At 39.9% G+C, this 17549-nt stretch overlaps 1 protein-coding gene across 1 annotated transcript in view; it reads left to right on the top strand.

Moving 5' to 3' along the window:
* Positions 1–17549, top strand: part of LOC126481116 (chondroadherin-like protein) — an 84254-nt gene that overhangs the window by 33853 nt on the left and 32852 nt on the right. The gene's annotated exons all lie outside the window — the stretch shown is intronic.

Raw genomic sequence — 17549 nt, 5'->3', positions numbered from 1 at the left:
ACAATCGTCGGAGACGTGTTTAGAGGCAACCCGGTCAGGCTGAACGCCTTAGATACACTGTCCAGCGATTGCAGCAAGGTGGAGGTTTCCTGCTGTTTTGGGATGGCATTATGTGGTCATGGAAGGCGCCGTAACGGCTGTACGATACGTGAATGCCATCCTCCGGCCGTCAGTGCAACCATATCGGCAGCATATTGGCGAGGCCTTCGACTTCATGGACGACAATTTGCGCCCCCATCGTGTACGTCTTGTGAATGACTTCCTTCAGGACAACGACATCCCTTTACTAGAGTGGCCAGCATGTTCTCCAGACATGAACCCTATCGAACATGCCTGGGATAGATAGAAAAATGCTGTTTATGGACGACGTGACCCACAAACCACTCTGAGAGATCTATGTCGAATCGCCTTTGAAGAGTGGGAAAATTTGAACCAAGAGTGCCTTGATGAACTCTTGGATAGTATGCCACGATGAATACAGGTAAGCATCAATGCAACAGGATGTACTACTGGGTATTAGAGGTACCGGTGTGTACAGCAATATGGGCGACCACTTCTGAAGGTCTCGCTGTTTAGAGGTACAATATGCAGCATGTGGTATTCATGAGCAATAAAAAGTGCGTAAATTATGTTTACCTTGATCTCTATTCCAATTTTCTGTACAGGTTCAGGAACTCTCGGAACCGAGGTGATGCAAAAGTTTTTTTATGTGTGTATATTGCCTGACAAATAGAGTGAAGCATCCTGAAGACATAGCCGGATGTCAGTGTAGCTTCGTATGTACACAATATTCGAGGGTAAATGATTAGACTTGAAATTCTCTGTGAGAGGTCCAACGGCTATTAGAGTGCATTAGTGCTGTTAGTGTTTTGTATTGTAACCAGACCTTGTATAGACGGGGCGTGAACAGCGTCAGACGTTGTGTGATCATTGTGAAGCACACGGGGATGCCGCTTACAAGTGCGAGACAGCATTACCAGCTCCTGACAGTGTTTGAAAGGGTCCTCACTGTGGGACTCCATTTGGTCAGCTGGGGCACTATGGGACTTAACTTCTGAGGTCATCTGTCCCCTAGAACTTAGAACTACTTAAACCTAACTAACCTAAGGACATCACACACATCCATGCCCAAGGCAGGATTCGAAACTGCGACCGTAGCGGTCGCACGGTTCCAGACTGTAGCGCGTAGAACCGCTCGGCCACCTCGGCCGGCTACGTATTGTCATTTTGTCATTTGGCGATAGTGAATGAGTGCTAGAAAATGGAGTGCTAAGTAGAGAAATGGGAACATTTCCAAGATATTCTTCTGTTAGACTTCAGTAGATGAGCAACAGCAGCGGAGTTAGGAAGAAACATTTGCCTTGTGAATGGGGATAATGCCACTGAACAGAGCACGGCAAGAAAATGGTTTTCTCGTTTGAAGTCACTCTCCACGTTCACCAGAATCTTCATAGCTTGATGAAGACCGTTTAAACGCAATAACCCATACCGATCCACGTCAGTGTACTCGAGAACTTACAAATATGATGAACTGTGATCATTCCACCATCGTGTGGAATTTGCATGCAATGGGTAAATTTCAAAATCGAATATATTGGTTCCACATCCTCTAAGCCAAAATCACAAAAATCAGCGGCTTGCTATATGTGCATCTCTTCTTACTCGTCATCAGTTGACCCGTGAACAAAACCGACCATTCCTATCCAGTAGCATTACTGGTGACGAGAAATGGTGTTTTTATGCTAACATAAGGAAAAGAAAGGAATGGTTGAACCTACACAAAGCAGCAACCCCCCTTACAAAGACATGCGCGCATCCACAAAAAATCATCTTCTCCATTTGGTGGAACAGCGACATTGCGGTGTACTACAAATTACTTCCACAACGCGTAACCATCACTGCTGACATTCATTGTCAATAACTGAGACGTTTGCAGACTCAGTTCAAGAACAACGACCAGGAAGACTGCGTGAAGTGATGGCACTCCACAATAACGCCCAGCCGCAATCTACCACACTGACAAAGAACACTATACAGGAGTTGGGTTGCGAAGTCATTCCGCGCCCACCTTACTCAACTGACCTTGCGCGGCTGGTCCCGGCGGAGGTTCGAATCCTCCCTCGGGCATGGGTGTGTGTGTTTGTCCTTAGGATAATTTAGGTTAAGTAGAGTGTAAGCTTAGGGACTGATGACCTTAGCAGTTAAGTCCCATAAGATTTCACACACATTTTTTTTTATAAATAAATCCACAGCAAAAGGAATGCCAAACTATAAAACAAAAACGCTATGAACTTATGCAACATCCTAATATTTTCTATTCCTAAAGAAGTTTATCAATAAATTCCTATATAATTCCTTTTATTTTGCAATTGTGTTCCACTAGGCATGGTTGCCCGCCCTCCCGCCCCTTGTTTTGAAGATAAAGTAACAATTGTTTCTTAGGTTCTTCCGCCTTTCATTTGTAAAATTATTTGTAATTATGCTACTCAACTTTTTCTGCCACTGTTTGTGATTCTGTTGCTTTGTCGCCTCTCGTCGCATACGTTCCTTCGCGCATGCGCTCGTTTTCCGTATCGGCGCCGGCCCCGGTTTAGCTCACAAGGCCTCAGACAAGGCCAACCGATTCGACTCAAATGTGGCAGGTCGCTTGTGAACAACCTAAAACGAAGAACTCTAAGATATTTTGGCTCAACACCCTCCCGTTTTTGTGAAAATCAACCCTAAAGCTATGATGAGCAATCGACTCGAAATTTGCGGGATCGATAGATAACTGTAAATAGAGCATTTTTCATCATCAGGTATGGAGTCCGCAAACGCATACTTTCCAGAAACCCAGGAAAGAAACTTTTACAACTGCCGCTTATGTACCCACGTGGTAAACGCTTTTCGCCGTGCGCGGCAATAACACCGGAACGGTAGCTCAACGAGTTCGGTCAGAGAGCTAGCTGGTCTCTGTAATAAAAAGAACTGACTGAGGGGTCAGCAAGGAACTTCAACGGATGTCATGTGACGTCCGCTACGACCAATTACAACGAGCGATGACGAACAACAAAAAAAAAATGACGTCAACGGCCAAGTTAACTGGCTGGGAAGTGGATAATCCGGGATGGAATCTCGAGGAAACTGTACGGTTTTCATTTTTTTGAATTTCAATTTTTCGTATCAGAATTCGTAGGATAGGAAGGTACGCAACTCAACGCGGAATGATAATAGTAATAAGGTAGGCAAACTAATTTCGCAAACGACGTGAATTAGTTAAGAATTAAACTTTTAAGCCTTGTCACATGGAAACAACTCCGAGTAAGAGTGCTGCGAATTCCTCACGAGGGACCACAGATAGCCAACCGCACGACGCTTATTTACATCCAGGCACGGGACAGAGTGCACGCGGGAAGAGTTATGTTGTCCCGGTTGCCTGTTCGTCACATCATAGCTGTGAACCCCGATGAGTGAGGGTGTCCAGCACGAAACTTATAGAAGTCAATCGGAAAGAGTTGTTTTCCGTCATTAGGCTGCCGCGAACCTCGAGAATACATGTAATGATTTTTCATCGTTAATCCACCGAATTAAATATTCTTTGTGAAAAAACACAGTGATCTTCCGTAAGTAAGATATGACTTGTACTGTATACAGTTTGTAGTAATTAGCTTTTTTGTTTATCCCGTACTAACTAGTTATTGTTTGTTGTGTCATATCTTTCAGTTGCATAATCTGAATAATGGAGGATGTACACCCTTTGAACAGCGCTGAAGTATATAGTTGGGAGCCTGTCACAGACGATGGCAAGCGGGAAGTTACCGACACTGTGTTTTGATTTGTGAAATTGTTGCAAGACGGACGTATTATCAGTCCATCACCTGAAGCAGGCAGTTCTGTTTCTCGGTGTTCCAGATTGGCAGTTGCGGCTATTGTCGAGCGATTTTTGGAGCCGACGAACGAAATGACTTTTGTTGGTACTGAAGAACTACACCATGAAGGCGAAATAGAAGGTGATTCAGTGGAATATGTCACGACTAGTGAATCGCAAAATGGTCATAACACTTTGGCAATGTTCACGTCGCAGGCAATCTGTACTTCATCTGTTCCCGATGAGTATTACGAACCGGTTACTAAACGATTGAACTACGGCACTATACCTCTTGAAGTAAAGTCGGTAACGCTAGCCAGGAATCATCCAAATTGGAACCTAGAAACACTGCAAAAGAGTGGAGCAACAACAGACCTGAAAAGGAAGAAGAACCTAAAATTGTGGGAAAACGATATTGTTAAAGGAGGGACAACATGCGATACATACCAGGCGATAAATAAGTGGACGTACGACCGATTTGTCGAATCTCGTTGTCGTAACGAGAATGTAACAACGAGAATGCTCCAGGAGTGGGCTGCAGGTGCAGCGCTTCTATATACGACCAACAAGTATTTTACGTTTGCTGCATTATTTTCTTGGGCATCACCTATTACAGGTTTTAATCGTGATTATGCGTTCAACACCGATCAAACAGCATGCGAATATCGTGTGGGCATTCGACGCATGTTATAGCATAAAGGAGAAAAAATGAATCTTTGTCGCAGCTGGTAGTAAAAAAAACAACTAACACATTCGTACACGGAGCAATATGCCACCACAGCCTCTGTGTTTACAGGAAACGAATGTTACATTTGATCTTCGGTTTATAGAAGAGGTCAATCGCTTAGCCGACTCGAAAAACGTTTACATTACTTGCTCCAAATCCGGAAAATTGTCAAATGCGATTTACGGAGCATTTCCTGAGAATGTTTTAAAACCAAACGTTGCTGAAAACAAATTTTGCCTAATATTGGATTCCTGGGGTGGACAAAGTAATACTCTAATGTCTATCGATGACGAGAGTCAAACGACGAGTATGACAAAAGTAATACCGCCAAACTGCACACCTGTGTTGCAGCCGTGTGATGTTTATTTCTATCGCCAGGTTAAAAACTTTATTTCGAGGCTTCAGAATTGCAGTGTGCTTCTGGAAACCCAGCGGGAATTGCACAACCGCACGGATGAAATAGCTATTCACAGCATAATTCTTAACCAACTTTCAGCGCCGATTTTTGCGGCAAAGATATCTTATGCGTGGTACGCATCAAAATTAATTCCCGAAAAAGGCATATTTTAAAATGTAAACCAAGTTTGTTTTCCGCCGACTTTTCGCAAGGAACAGTGTACCTGTCGAAAGATTGCCTTCATTAGATGTTCTTGGTGGGGCGAGTGCGCTTATTTCGAATGTTTGTGTGACAAGTACCATCCACCTAGCTGTTCGAAGAAAAGTGAGGACATGTGACAGTGACTGGAAGAGCCATTGTAAAATGACCAGGAGTTACATTTCAGTTATTTACTATACCAAGAGGTTTGAGAAATTTATTTGCCTACCTTCTTACCATTCCTTATTGATTTACTTACCTTATTAACCCTCCTACCCCTATCAATTGAGATATGGAAAAATACGAACGAGAAGAATAGCATCCGCTAGGTTTCCTCGAGATTCGAACCCAATATCTCCTCTTCTCAGCCAGTTACATTTTGTTTCTAATCTCATTTTGTTGGTTATAGTTCGTTGCATTTGTTCGGAGCTGACGTCCCATGACACCCCTTGAAGTTCATTGTAGATCCATTTACTCAGTTCTTTTTTTATTATAGAGGGGAACTAATCCTCTGACCGAATACGTTGAGCTACCGTGCCGGAGTTACCTTGGCCATTGCGCTATCGGCGTTCGCGAAAAGCGTTTACCATGTGGGCACTTGTAAAAGTTTCTTTCCTCGATTTCTGGAAAAGTATGCATTTGTGGACCCCATACCTGATGATGAAAAATACTCTATTTACAATTATCTATCGATCCCACCAATTTTGAGTCGATTGCTCGTCATAACGTTTAGGGGTGATTTTCTGAAAAACGGGAGGGTGTTGAGCTAAAATATCGTAGAGTCCTTCGTTTTAGGCTGTACACAAGCGACCTGCCACATTTGAGCCGAATCGGTTGGCCGTGTCTGAGACCTTCCCCTTGCCATTTCCAGTCTTGGCGGTCACTGCCTGCGTTGTGTTATCACGACGATGTTACGTCTTTGGTATGTTTATATAATATCTTAATTTTCCCTATCTCCGGTGCTTCTTTTATCCAGATGACGATCTATTTTGTAAGCAGCATGTTACCTGGACTTCACCTACGTCACCTGTCGTACAATGATACGTGTACAAGCTCTGCTTTGATTTACTTTATCTTACCAGGTGAACTTAGGTTTCATAACCTACACATATCATCTGTTTTATACTTTTATATCCGTTTGGCTTAGCACTTTATCCTTATCCTAGATATCCTGTATCTGAGTGATGTTCCTTGCGTTCTGCCTTTCCCCAGTCCTTCTCTTATCAAGAGGGTCTATTTCGTAAGCAGAATTTTATCTGAACTTGACTTTCGTTACCTGTCACAGGACCATACAATCTCTGTTTTATGAGATTTATTTTACCTTACCAGGTGAACGTAGGTTTCATCACCTACACGTATCATTTGCTTTATTCTTTTACATTCATTTGGGTTACCACATTATCCTCAGTTAAGATTTCCTGAATCGGGATGATGTTCCGTGCATTCTGCCGCATTTTAACCTGGACTACCGACCTCTTGAAGGTTGAATTTTTTATCACAGCTGGCAGATAGTGTTGATTATCTCTTGACCTAAGCTATGAAATAAATGTGAATACATAATATCCCTATATAATTCCGTTTATAGTTCAACTACATATTAAACGAAACAGATCTTTATACATTTTGCTATTGTTTCTATGCAGATATATCCCTTAGAACGTGGCTCTAACGCCACGAAATTAGTTGGATCATAAATAAACATTTATCACTCAGCTGAGATGGTCTTCTTCACCATGATACAATTCTACAACTGTGGATACTCTCAATACAAAATTTGCTACATCAGTCGTATTCCAGACAGACGTTTCTGGAATGTGGAAGGAAGCCATGGATGTACATTTCATTTAAGTTCAATACAACATCAAAAAATAATATTATAACGCAGGGTGAATATTAATTATACGTGAAATATGGCGTACTACATTAAGTTTAAGAGTTTCAATGGAGTTCCTCTCCAATGGAGCAGAATCCGCCTCAGTAGCCGATGTCACTAACGCACGTCTGTGTAGTGCCCTCTAGTCGGAGGTAAGCTGGTTCGAATCCTGGTGCAGGATGAGATTTTCACTGCCAGTATTTGACCGGCAAAGAGAGGAGAGGTGATGAAATTGGAAAATTTGTGGTAAGGAATATAGGATCAAACTGCTGAGGTCATCGGTCCCTATGAGGTGATGACATTAAGTTCCTGATCACGTCTCTTTTCGCCAGCGCCCTGGATTCAGTTTCAAACCTCTCCACAGTGCCTCATAAAGTGAGCCCTTGTGACATTGTTGATGTTAAGTTCAGCGGTCCCCTTGCTATTAACGGGAGGAGTAAGCCATGTGGCGACGTTGGAGTCCCTACACTCAACAAATACAGTTGCATGTACAGTTCTCATACTTCAATAAGGAAAGGTGCTTCTGGCCCCAGAAATAGGAAGATACCTTTCCAGTTAAACAGCTGAACTTGCTGTTCAGGGTATCCCAACCTCATGCCATACGACTTTACTTTACTCTCTATAGACATGCGTTAGTCACAACTCTCACATATCCGTAAGGAAAGGGCGCGGAGGAAGAACTTCTCCGACAGGCGGCTCAACCCACCCCACCAACAATGTCATACGACATTTACATTTTTAATGGAGGATAAGATGTTGCCAAAAAGAAACTTTTTAAATTAATTTTCGAAATCCATAAAATTATCCATTAGCATTATGGTCCTTTGCTTCCCTTTCACTGGCTATCTGCTTCTATTTCTTTCAAAATATTTTAGATCCTCCTAATGGTTATGGAAACTTGGTAACCACTTGATTGTGTTGTTATATCTGTTAGAAAAATGAATGAAACTCGAAGGAATGGAGAGTGTGAAACTATTTATACAGAGGAATTATAAGCTAGTTTACCCTTTCCAGCTGTTCTAATACAGATATTCCATGCCAATCACAAAGCATCCCAGGCGGATGCTGGGATGGTTTCTGTAGCTACTGACTGGACTTGGACAACACTTCCGTTATCCACAATCATTATGCACGTAAATTTTAAGTGTTATTATTATTACTATTTATATTTTAGTACAATAATAAGAGTAATTCTTAATTTCTATTATTATTATACTAAAAGGTAATAACGAACATTTTAGTGAAAAGTGGATAATGGCCGGCCGGAGTGGCCGAGCGGTTCTAGGCGCTACAGTCTGGAACCGTGCGACCGCTACGGTCGCATGTTCGAATCCTGCCTCGGGCATGGATGTGTGTGATGTCCTTAGGTTGGTTAGGTTTAAGTAATTCTAAGTTCTGGGGGACTGATGACCACAGAAGTTAAGTCCCATAGTGCTCAGAGCCATTTTTTGAGTGCTTCAAATGAAAACTTTTGAGTGCTATTCTAGAAATGACAGAGGTCATGTATTAATGTAATTTTCCGAGAGGACCAGCTTGATTTTGCTTAACAGTCTTCCAGAAAAAAAGAAAACAAGTGGGAAATGGACTCGGCAAGGTTCAAATGAGAGTAACAATGAAATTATGTATATTATCGAACAACATGGAAATTATATAACATGTGACAGTCTTAAACCATCTCAGAATTTCAAGTGATCATACGCTTTTTTTTTCCTTTTTAACGAATTCGTAATGGTTTCGGTTGGCCGATGGAAACAGTGGAAGGAATGTAGAGGGTAGTTATAATTAAAATTTCGCTACTTGAGCCAGAGTAAACCAAATATATAAAAATGATGTTCACACTGTGCACTGCAAGGATTTGCTTAGAGTTGCAGACTGTCAACATAGGTCTGGACAAGGTGCACAGGGGTTTACTCATAAAAGTTTTTTGAACCATTTTACCTTGTTTCTATTGGGATGTCAACGTTTATAACAAATGTTAATTTTTCAGTAATAAAACAATCCCAACTGCATAAAGATGTTTATGTATTTACTGGTAACCGGTGTCGACCACTGTTCTATTTATCATCATACCGCTTACTCCATTTGAGCCTGATGAAGCTACGAGGAGCGGGCGCCACTCAAGGAGACATATAACCACTTTATTCCAAAAGTTTTTTTATCAAAACAAGAGGAATAATAATGCTGCTCTTTGCGAGTATCGATGCAGTAAAAGCATACCGAGAAGTCCTCTTTCCGCATAGGGATTGGAGAATACGATTCGGAAGTTAGAATTAACTGGCGATTTGGGAATTACTGCTGGGAGAGGCGGACGGCTAATGTGCCACAAATTGTAGTGCCCTCTCAATTAGCGGAAGTTTAATTGTAATCACCCTTTATTTTGTGAATAAATATCTCTCACTGTCCGTATTACAGTGTCTCTTTTTTTCCTATACGTTGTTTGAGGAGGAAGCTTCTATGAAGACTTTCCGTCATGAAGCATTCGTATCCGAATTTTAAGAGAATCTGCTTTACGGCGAGACCATGGAGAATTTCCTTTTTGAACACTTATCAGCTCAATCAACTAATGTGTAGAAACAATGGCCTTCAAAAATGCAACTGCTTCATCAGGCCATAATGAAAACTGCAAATGAAATAGCACACCCTGAGGATGGATACAAAGCTAAACAGAAGTGAATGCATCCGTTAGAAGCCAGTTAGGGGGGTTTATCTTAGACTATGATTAGATTAGATTAACTTTTTGTTTCAGAAATTCGTGGTGAGGAGATCCTCATAGTCTATGTTCTCGAGGATTGTAGCTAGCCAAGTGTACTCTGAGTGGAAACATCTGAGCAGAACTTCCAGTTATATTTCTCCAGCCAGAGAGGTTAAATAACTCGTCAGAATTTTCAGCCGCTGTACAGTAAGCAAGGGTCACAGTAGTATGTCTAGTCTATGCCTAAATCAAGATATGTTTCAGTTGATGCAGTCCCCACTGTTTAAACTGTCAAGCATGTTTCTTAGGAAAAGATCTAGTCAAGGGGCTTGCCGTATATATGTCCGAGACAATATGGAATTCGGTAGTGTAACTAAACGTAACAATTTCTGCAATGAAAAAGTTGTTGAACGCTTTATAGTTGGATGACAAAGGCAAAATATGAGAGATAGTCATAAAGTTTCGATTATGGCCGCCAAACAAGGTTCCGTAATCAATTTTTTTGTATTTCCAGGTATATGCCTGCAGTCCTGGAACACATTCAAATTCCCGCGTCACAGTACCGCAGCACACCGCTAGATAAGCCGAAAAAATTGACGCAATCCATTGATAAAATGTAGTATAGTGCGGTAATTCATTTTCTACATTTCAAGGGAAACAACACCGCAACAATCCATGCTGAATTGATGGAAGCATACAGCAACAATACCCCATCATATGATACAGCGGTTAGTTGAGTTAAGTACTTCCAGTGTGGTCAAAGAACTCTAAAGGACGAAGAATGAAGTGGCAGGCAATGTTTCTGTGAAGAAAAGGACATCGCAAGCATAATGGAGCTCCTGGCGGATGAAGACTGGTTCACCAAAATCGAGGCGACAGTGGAAAGAGTGAAAAATCACTCGTGGACCAGTTTTCAAAATCTCGCACGATATGAACACAAGTAGGGCGCCGCCATTGGGCTCCGCGAAGGCTCACACCCATCCAACATGCCAAACGAGCCGCAGCAGCAGCGGAAATGATGCTGCTCTGTCAGAACAACCCAGATGACTTCTTTAGCCACCTAATCACCAAGATGAGTGCTAGTTGAGTCACTATGACCCTAAAACGATGGCACAAAGTAAGGACATGTGGATATTATGAGAAGTGAAAATTATTATCTGAAAACAAAGAGATGAGCATATAGATAATTAAATTTTAAATAGTTTCTTTTTCATTAAACTTGATCCAAGATGGCGAACATGGCCGAAAAAACAGTAAGGTGCAAAATATGGTTATTCTTAAATAAGTAAAAAAGCTATAGCTCTGATCGAAAAATGTTAAATGGGGAAGTTGTAGGTCGTAAAAATACTTATCGATTACTATCTATAAGTATCCACTGCTTTGTTACATTTCGATAAATAGAAAATCCATTAAAACCGTGTTTAGTGTAACTCGTTAACATTGCTATTTACTATAAATAAAGAGCGCGGTAAGTCAAAAAGTACTTTTTGAAAAAATTTAAAGAATTTATTTATTTTCCGAGATATATCGATTTTTAAATAAAAAGGCGCTATCGATAACATTTCACTAAAATAACTTTTAAAGAAAAAAATTGCTTTCACTTTTTCACGAATTTAAAAAAAAGAATCTAAGATTTTCTGGAGATGAGATAACATTTTTATGGATCTAGTGGACGCAGTTAACATTTTAGAACGATGCACTTGATGGAGGTTAATACCGAGTAACTATATTTTCAAGAAAATGATTGGATGTGTTTCACTGATTTTTAATATTAGTAATTGAGTAATAAAGTGACGTTTGCAAGTGCGGAGTGCATGAGCTGGAGGGGCGTCGTGATTCGGCGCGTGCTCCAACTCAGTTACTAAAACTAAAAATCAGATTTTTTTTTTAAATGTAGGGAGCAATGTCAGTAGTTTCTTTCTTTAAAAATTCTTTTCATAAAATAAAAATTAAAATAGTTAAAAAGACGTACAAAAAAGAGCAAGATTTTCGAAGTTATTATTTGATAATTACAATTAATACAATAGTAAAAATTATTTAATAGCATGGTAGCACAACTCTTTGCGGACAAAATAAGCTTAAAACCGTTGCTGTAGGACCGTTCGCAGAGAATATCTAGCCAGTTAACGAGAGCCTTATTTTTAATTTTATTTAATTTTTTTCAAACAAGTACTTTTTTGACTTACCGCTGGCTGCTCTTACAGGAAATAGCTAGGATGCAGACGTGAATAATGAGGGTTCTAGAGAATTCGATTTTAGCGGTTTTTTCGATATATTTCGAAACTTGGAAAAGCAGTCGATACTTACGATGAGTACCCAGCAGATCTTTTTACATCCTACAACTTTCTCATCTAAAATTTTTCTAATGGAGCTTTGGATTTTTTATTTATCTAAGAGAAATCATTTTTGCAACTTTGTACTTTATGGCCACGTTCGCCATCTTGGATCAAGTTTCTCGAAAAAGAAATCCTATTAAAATTTAATTTTGTACAAGCCAATATTTTTGTTTTCAGGTATTAATTTTGGCAAATTTAATATTAGACCGTCACAGAATGATAGAACTAATATTATCTAAATCTCCTGATGAGGGTACAGGAAGCTGTCAAGAGGAAGTGTTGTGGGAAATGGTCCCGGGGGTGTTCTCGCTCCAGGACAGTGCTCTGGCGCATCCTGCACATTACAGTCTTATACGCTGCTTCTTTGGGATATCAGATTTTCCGCCTATGTTATTGATAGTGACAGTCTCTTGTATTATGTAAGTAATTGCGGAATTAGAGGCCTGTCTGAAAGGTTGATACAATCACACTTCGACGATCGCTTGCAGGTTACAAAAATAACAAACAAAGACAGGGAAACACACAGAATTTCTAGTTCATGTACCAAAAGAAGGCATGGATCGTCTCAAGGGTCAGTCCTGTGACCTTTCTTATTTCTGCTCTTTATTAATAACCTGGCAAAAAATGATGGAACCATCTCATTCTTTGCAAATGACGTAACTTTTTAACTAGGTCACACAATGAAGAAAATTTGCTAGTAACTGCATCACTGGCAATGTAAATTGTGGTTCAGAACTAACTCGATCATCAAAATTCGAAAGAAAACAATGGTAGTTACCTATCACATAACACAAAATCTCCATCCTGCAAAATGTTTCTTTATTATTGAGCGTGAAAATGTTTTAGATGTGAGTGGTACAACACCTTTAGGCTTACATTTTGAGAAGAACCTGAGAGAAGATATACTCTGGGAAGCTAGATGAAATGCTTTTTTTGTACAATAAGGGGTATCTTAGAAAACAAATGTTTTAAAACATAAGAATGGTTTTCACTCATGTGAAACTAGAAGCTTAGCCTACAAAATAAAAGCGACAAGAATAAATATATCCAAAAGATGAGTATATCGTACTGGTGTTAATGTTACACAGGCACAAGCCTGCTTACTTAATATACATAATGACGTCAAATACATTGAATGTGAACCTGGGAGTGCTCTTCCTTGCTAACTGCTCCTACTATGATTCTGAATTTTTGGAGAAGCAAGAAGAGTAAATCTAATTTATTAAATCTGTTAATTATATTGTCACGTTGTGTTATGTTCCCTTCAATGCGATTCTGTCTGTTTTAATTATTCGGGAGTTGACCATCTAGTTTTAAACTTTCTTTGCTTTTCGCGTTTAAATTGCTTGGGAAACCGTTGCGATTGAACTTAACATATATATGGATGGACATGAGAAATGAAAGGTTGCAATAAATTTTTCATCTGTGATTATTACTTTATGTATGACATATTCTGTTGCAGATTAATAAAAATGAATTTCTTTGAATATTCCCAAAATAATGATTCAAGTTTTACTTTTATTCAAGTACCAAAGCTGTTTGTGCGAGAATGAAAATATTATTGTCCATCGAACTTAGCAAACATTTTCACGGTGCAGTGGATTTTTGTTAACTGAATATACCCCGACTAGCTTTGAAGCATAAGACTATCTTTACTATATGAAAATGTTTTTTTATGTATATATTGCTAAGCTCTACTGAAAAATTATCCACTTTTAAATACACTTTACGATATGTTCAGAGGTTATCACTTTTTGAATGAAAATTTACAATAGCTGCAGCTTGTATCCACCTGTGAATGCACAAGATAAAATCTACTATCTCCTTTTATTCTGCGTCTGGAATGGTGTGAAAAGAAACACTTTATTATTTTCGTTCATCTCTACCTGTACCCTTTCTAGGATGTGGTCGTTATTGCGATCGTATATTTAAATCCGCCGCTGCTGCAGACTGCTCGCTCGCGGCGCAGCTCCACACCGCCAGCGATATCCAATAAAATGCTAAAATTTCTTAAATAAAATGGGTAACGTCCGCTGCGAACTTTGCAGTAATTGTGACAAACAGATTTTACTAGATAAATATATTTTAACAGAAAGAATTAAAATCTTTACACACCTTTTACAATCCCAGCTACAAATGGCGTCGATCATCGACTTATGACAAATGAAGACTACTTAAGAGCCTAATGCAACGTCACGGGTTCCTCTTCCATTCAGTCCGTGCAGAAGACAAGCGATTCTATCACAATATATTGCGTATTTATATCTTAACTAATTCTTCTACAGTCTTCGTCATTCTCATTACATATCGTTTCTTCTGTGGCGGTTTTCACATCCTCCGCCACAGATAGTATTTCACACTCTTTGAATAATCATTTATAATAGCAAAATTCGTAATTATACTTTTCCTCACAAAATTAAGTGTCCTTTTGAAATTCAATTAACAGAAATGCATATAAATTATTTTTTACAGTGAGCATTATACATCGAAATGTCCCTTTAACTTTCACTTTGGATGCGTGCTGCCAGAGAACGTTACATCCCTTAATATTACGCTTATTATTTACTTTGCCTATGTTGAGCGTTTAATTTATCTTATTAACTACTATAATTATAAATTAATTGTATTAAAGGTGAGCTGTCCTGTATCACACGCACAAATAATGTGCTAAAAATTATTTAATGGGCCAAACCAAATACAGTCGACGATCGACAGTTTGAAGCTCAAGGAAGCTAAGGAAAATTTCCAATAATTAACAGTTAGATTTATCGGAAGACTGGCTAATCATGGAGAAAACAAGAAAAAATCGAAGAACATCAAAAACTAAACTAAAGTGTAATACGGACCTTTCAATAACACTCGTATTTCTTTAGAAAGCGACAACAAGAACAGAGAATGAAGCTTACTTTTTTACAGATTTCATTAATTTTTACCAATGTAACATTTCAGGCTAAGAGCACAGACAAATTTCCGTAAATAGCTAGGTGAAATTCAGTTGTATTTTGCAACGACATCGCTGAACTTTTTTCTGTGATAGCCACGTCCAGCGTTCTTAGCCAAGTGGATTTTCTGTTGTGACCATAGCCGAAAATAAATCATCGCCTACTTCGTTTCTAGAGATGTACTCACGCAAAGTTTCCACAGATGCCTCCTCTTCTTTTGTAGTCACAGATAGAAACGGCTCTGCTTCTCCTTATTCTTCGTCATTGTCTTTGTTCTTGTCATACCGAACAGCTAAAATTTCATCGTCAGTCAGACCAAGACAGGCTTTCACATAATCAACAAAATGTACGAAATCATCAGAGTTGCTCCTTTTCTGCGAGAATCTAGTATTTGTTCTTCTTTGAAGTCATTTGTAACACTAATTTACGTACCCTAGAGCATTATATATCGTTTAGCAAACAAAGGAATGCCGTAAATATCTGAATGACTAAATAATTAAGAAATCCACTGAGCAAACAGAGTTATCGAGTGCTAGATAGGAGCTAACTTCGAATTATAGAGGATTTTGTGACGGTTTGTCACGACAGTCGAGTCCTATAACGTATAACAAAACGCATAGGATTTTTTAAATTTCTCGAGAGGGGCCGGACAACAATATTGATTTGTCGACAAATCCGATTTATCAAGGTACGCATTAGCAAGAGCTGACTGTACATACACTACCTATCTGATCAAAAGTATCCGACCCGGCCGGTGTGCCCGAGCGGTTCTAAGCGCTTCAGTCTGGAACCGCGCTACCGCTACGGTCTCAGGTTCGAATCCTGCCTCGGGCATGGATGTGTGTGATGTCCTCAGGTTAGTTAGGTTTAAGTAGTTCTAAGTTCTAGGGGAGTGATGACCTCAGATGTTAAGTCCCATAGTGCTCAGAGCCATTAGAACCATTTGAAAAGTATCCGAACATCCATACGTAATGTGGAATTAGGTCTAGATGCTAAGAGAGGTGGATGGCTCTAAGCACTATGGGACTTAATGTGTGGTTGGTCCCGGCAGAGGTTCGAGTCCTCCCTCGAGCATGGATGTGTGTGTTTGTCCTTTGGATAATTTAGGTTAAGTAGTGTGTAAGCTTAGGGACTGATGACCTTAGCAGTTAAGTCGCATAAGACTTCACATACATTTCAGTATTTTAAACATAGCTGCGCTACAGCAATGGTTCCACGTAAATCAGACTAAGAACAGCCGACCAGTTGCAAAGGATAAAGTAAACTTTACCTAGGTTTCAATAGATATAAATCTATCTTCTTCAGAAGATGCAGTATTATAACAACATGAAGTGATATGTCCTTATCGTTTAGGCAAACATCTGCATAGTTAATTTATATGATTAATGTAACTATGCAGATGTTTGCCTAAACGATAAGGACATATCACTTCATGTTGTTATAATACTGCATCTTCTGAAGAAGATAGATTTATATCTATTGAAACCTAGGTAAAGTTTACTTTATCCTTTGCAACTGGTCGGCTGTTCTTAGTCTGATTCACATACATTTCATTTTTTGAACTTAACATCTGAGGTCATCCATCCCCTAGACTAAGGACTACTTAAACCTAACCAACCCAAGGATACCACACACATTTGTGTCCGCGGCAGGATTCGAACCTGCGACCGTAGCAACAGCGCGGTTCCGGACTGAAGTGCCTAGAACCGCTCGGTCACAACGGATAGCTAAGAGAGGGTGACCCGTTAGTATAAAAAGAGGCGTGGAATATTATGTGGTCAGTAGAGAGGCAGTGACAGCAGAATACGTCGGTCAGGAGAGTTCAGCGACTTTGAACGTGGACTGGTCATTGACTGATGCCTCCGTAAAACATTCATTACAGACATTTCAAGTCTTCTAAGGCCGCCAAAGTCGATTTTTGGCGCTGTTATTGTGAACTGGAAACGCCAAGGAACAACCAGAGCTAAACCAACACTTAGCAGTCCTCATGTACTGACAAATAGGAACCGTCGAGCATTGAGCTGGATGCCTGCAAAAAATCAAATGAAATCAGTGGAAGAAAGGAACTCTAGTTCTAAAGTGAGCGTAAGGAGTTAAAAGGAATGGAGCACACTGAGCGAGCAGTGCTTCAAAAGACGTTTACCTCTGCAATCAACGCTACGCTACCCTTGAAGTGGTGTAACAAGCGATACCACTGGACAGTGGATGATAGGAAACTAGTGATTTGGAGACATGAATCACGGTATGCTCTGTGGCATTCCGATGGAATGGTTTGGGTTTGGCGAATGCCTGGGGTACATTACCTGCCATCATGTGTAGTGCCAACAGTGAAGTACAGAAGGTGGTGTTATGTATGTTTCTTTTTTTTTCGAAGTTAGAGTGTGGACCCTTATTGCGCTTAAGAAAAGGCTAAATGCAGAAGGATATGAACCGATTTTGCAATTCAGAGATGACGATTGTTCATATCAGGATGACAACGCACCCTGTCATAAAGCAGCATCTGTGAAGCAATGGTCTGTTGACAATAACATCCCTGA

Source organism: Schistocerca serialis, chromosome 5, assembly GCF_023864345.2.
Source record: "Schistocerca serialis cubense isolate TAMUIC-IGC-003099 chromosome 5, iqSchSeri2.2, whole genome shotgun sequence".
NCBI classification, from domain to species: Eukaryota; Metazoa; Arthropoda; class Insecta; order Orthoptera; family Acrididae; genus Schistocerca; species Schistocerca serialis.
Note: the sequence above shows the minus strand (reverse complement) of the source record. Positions and strands in the feature narration are given on the sequence as shown.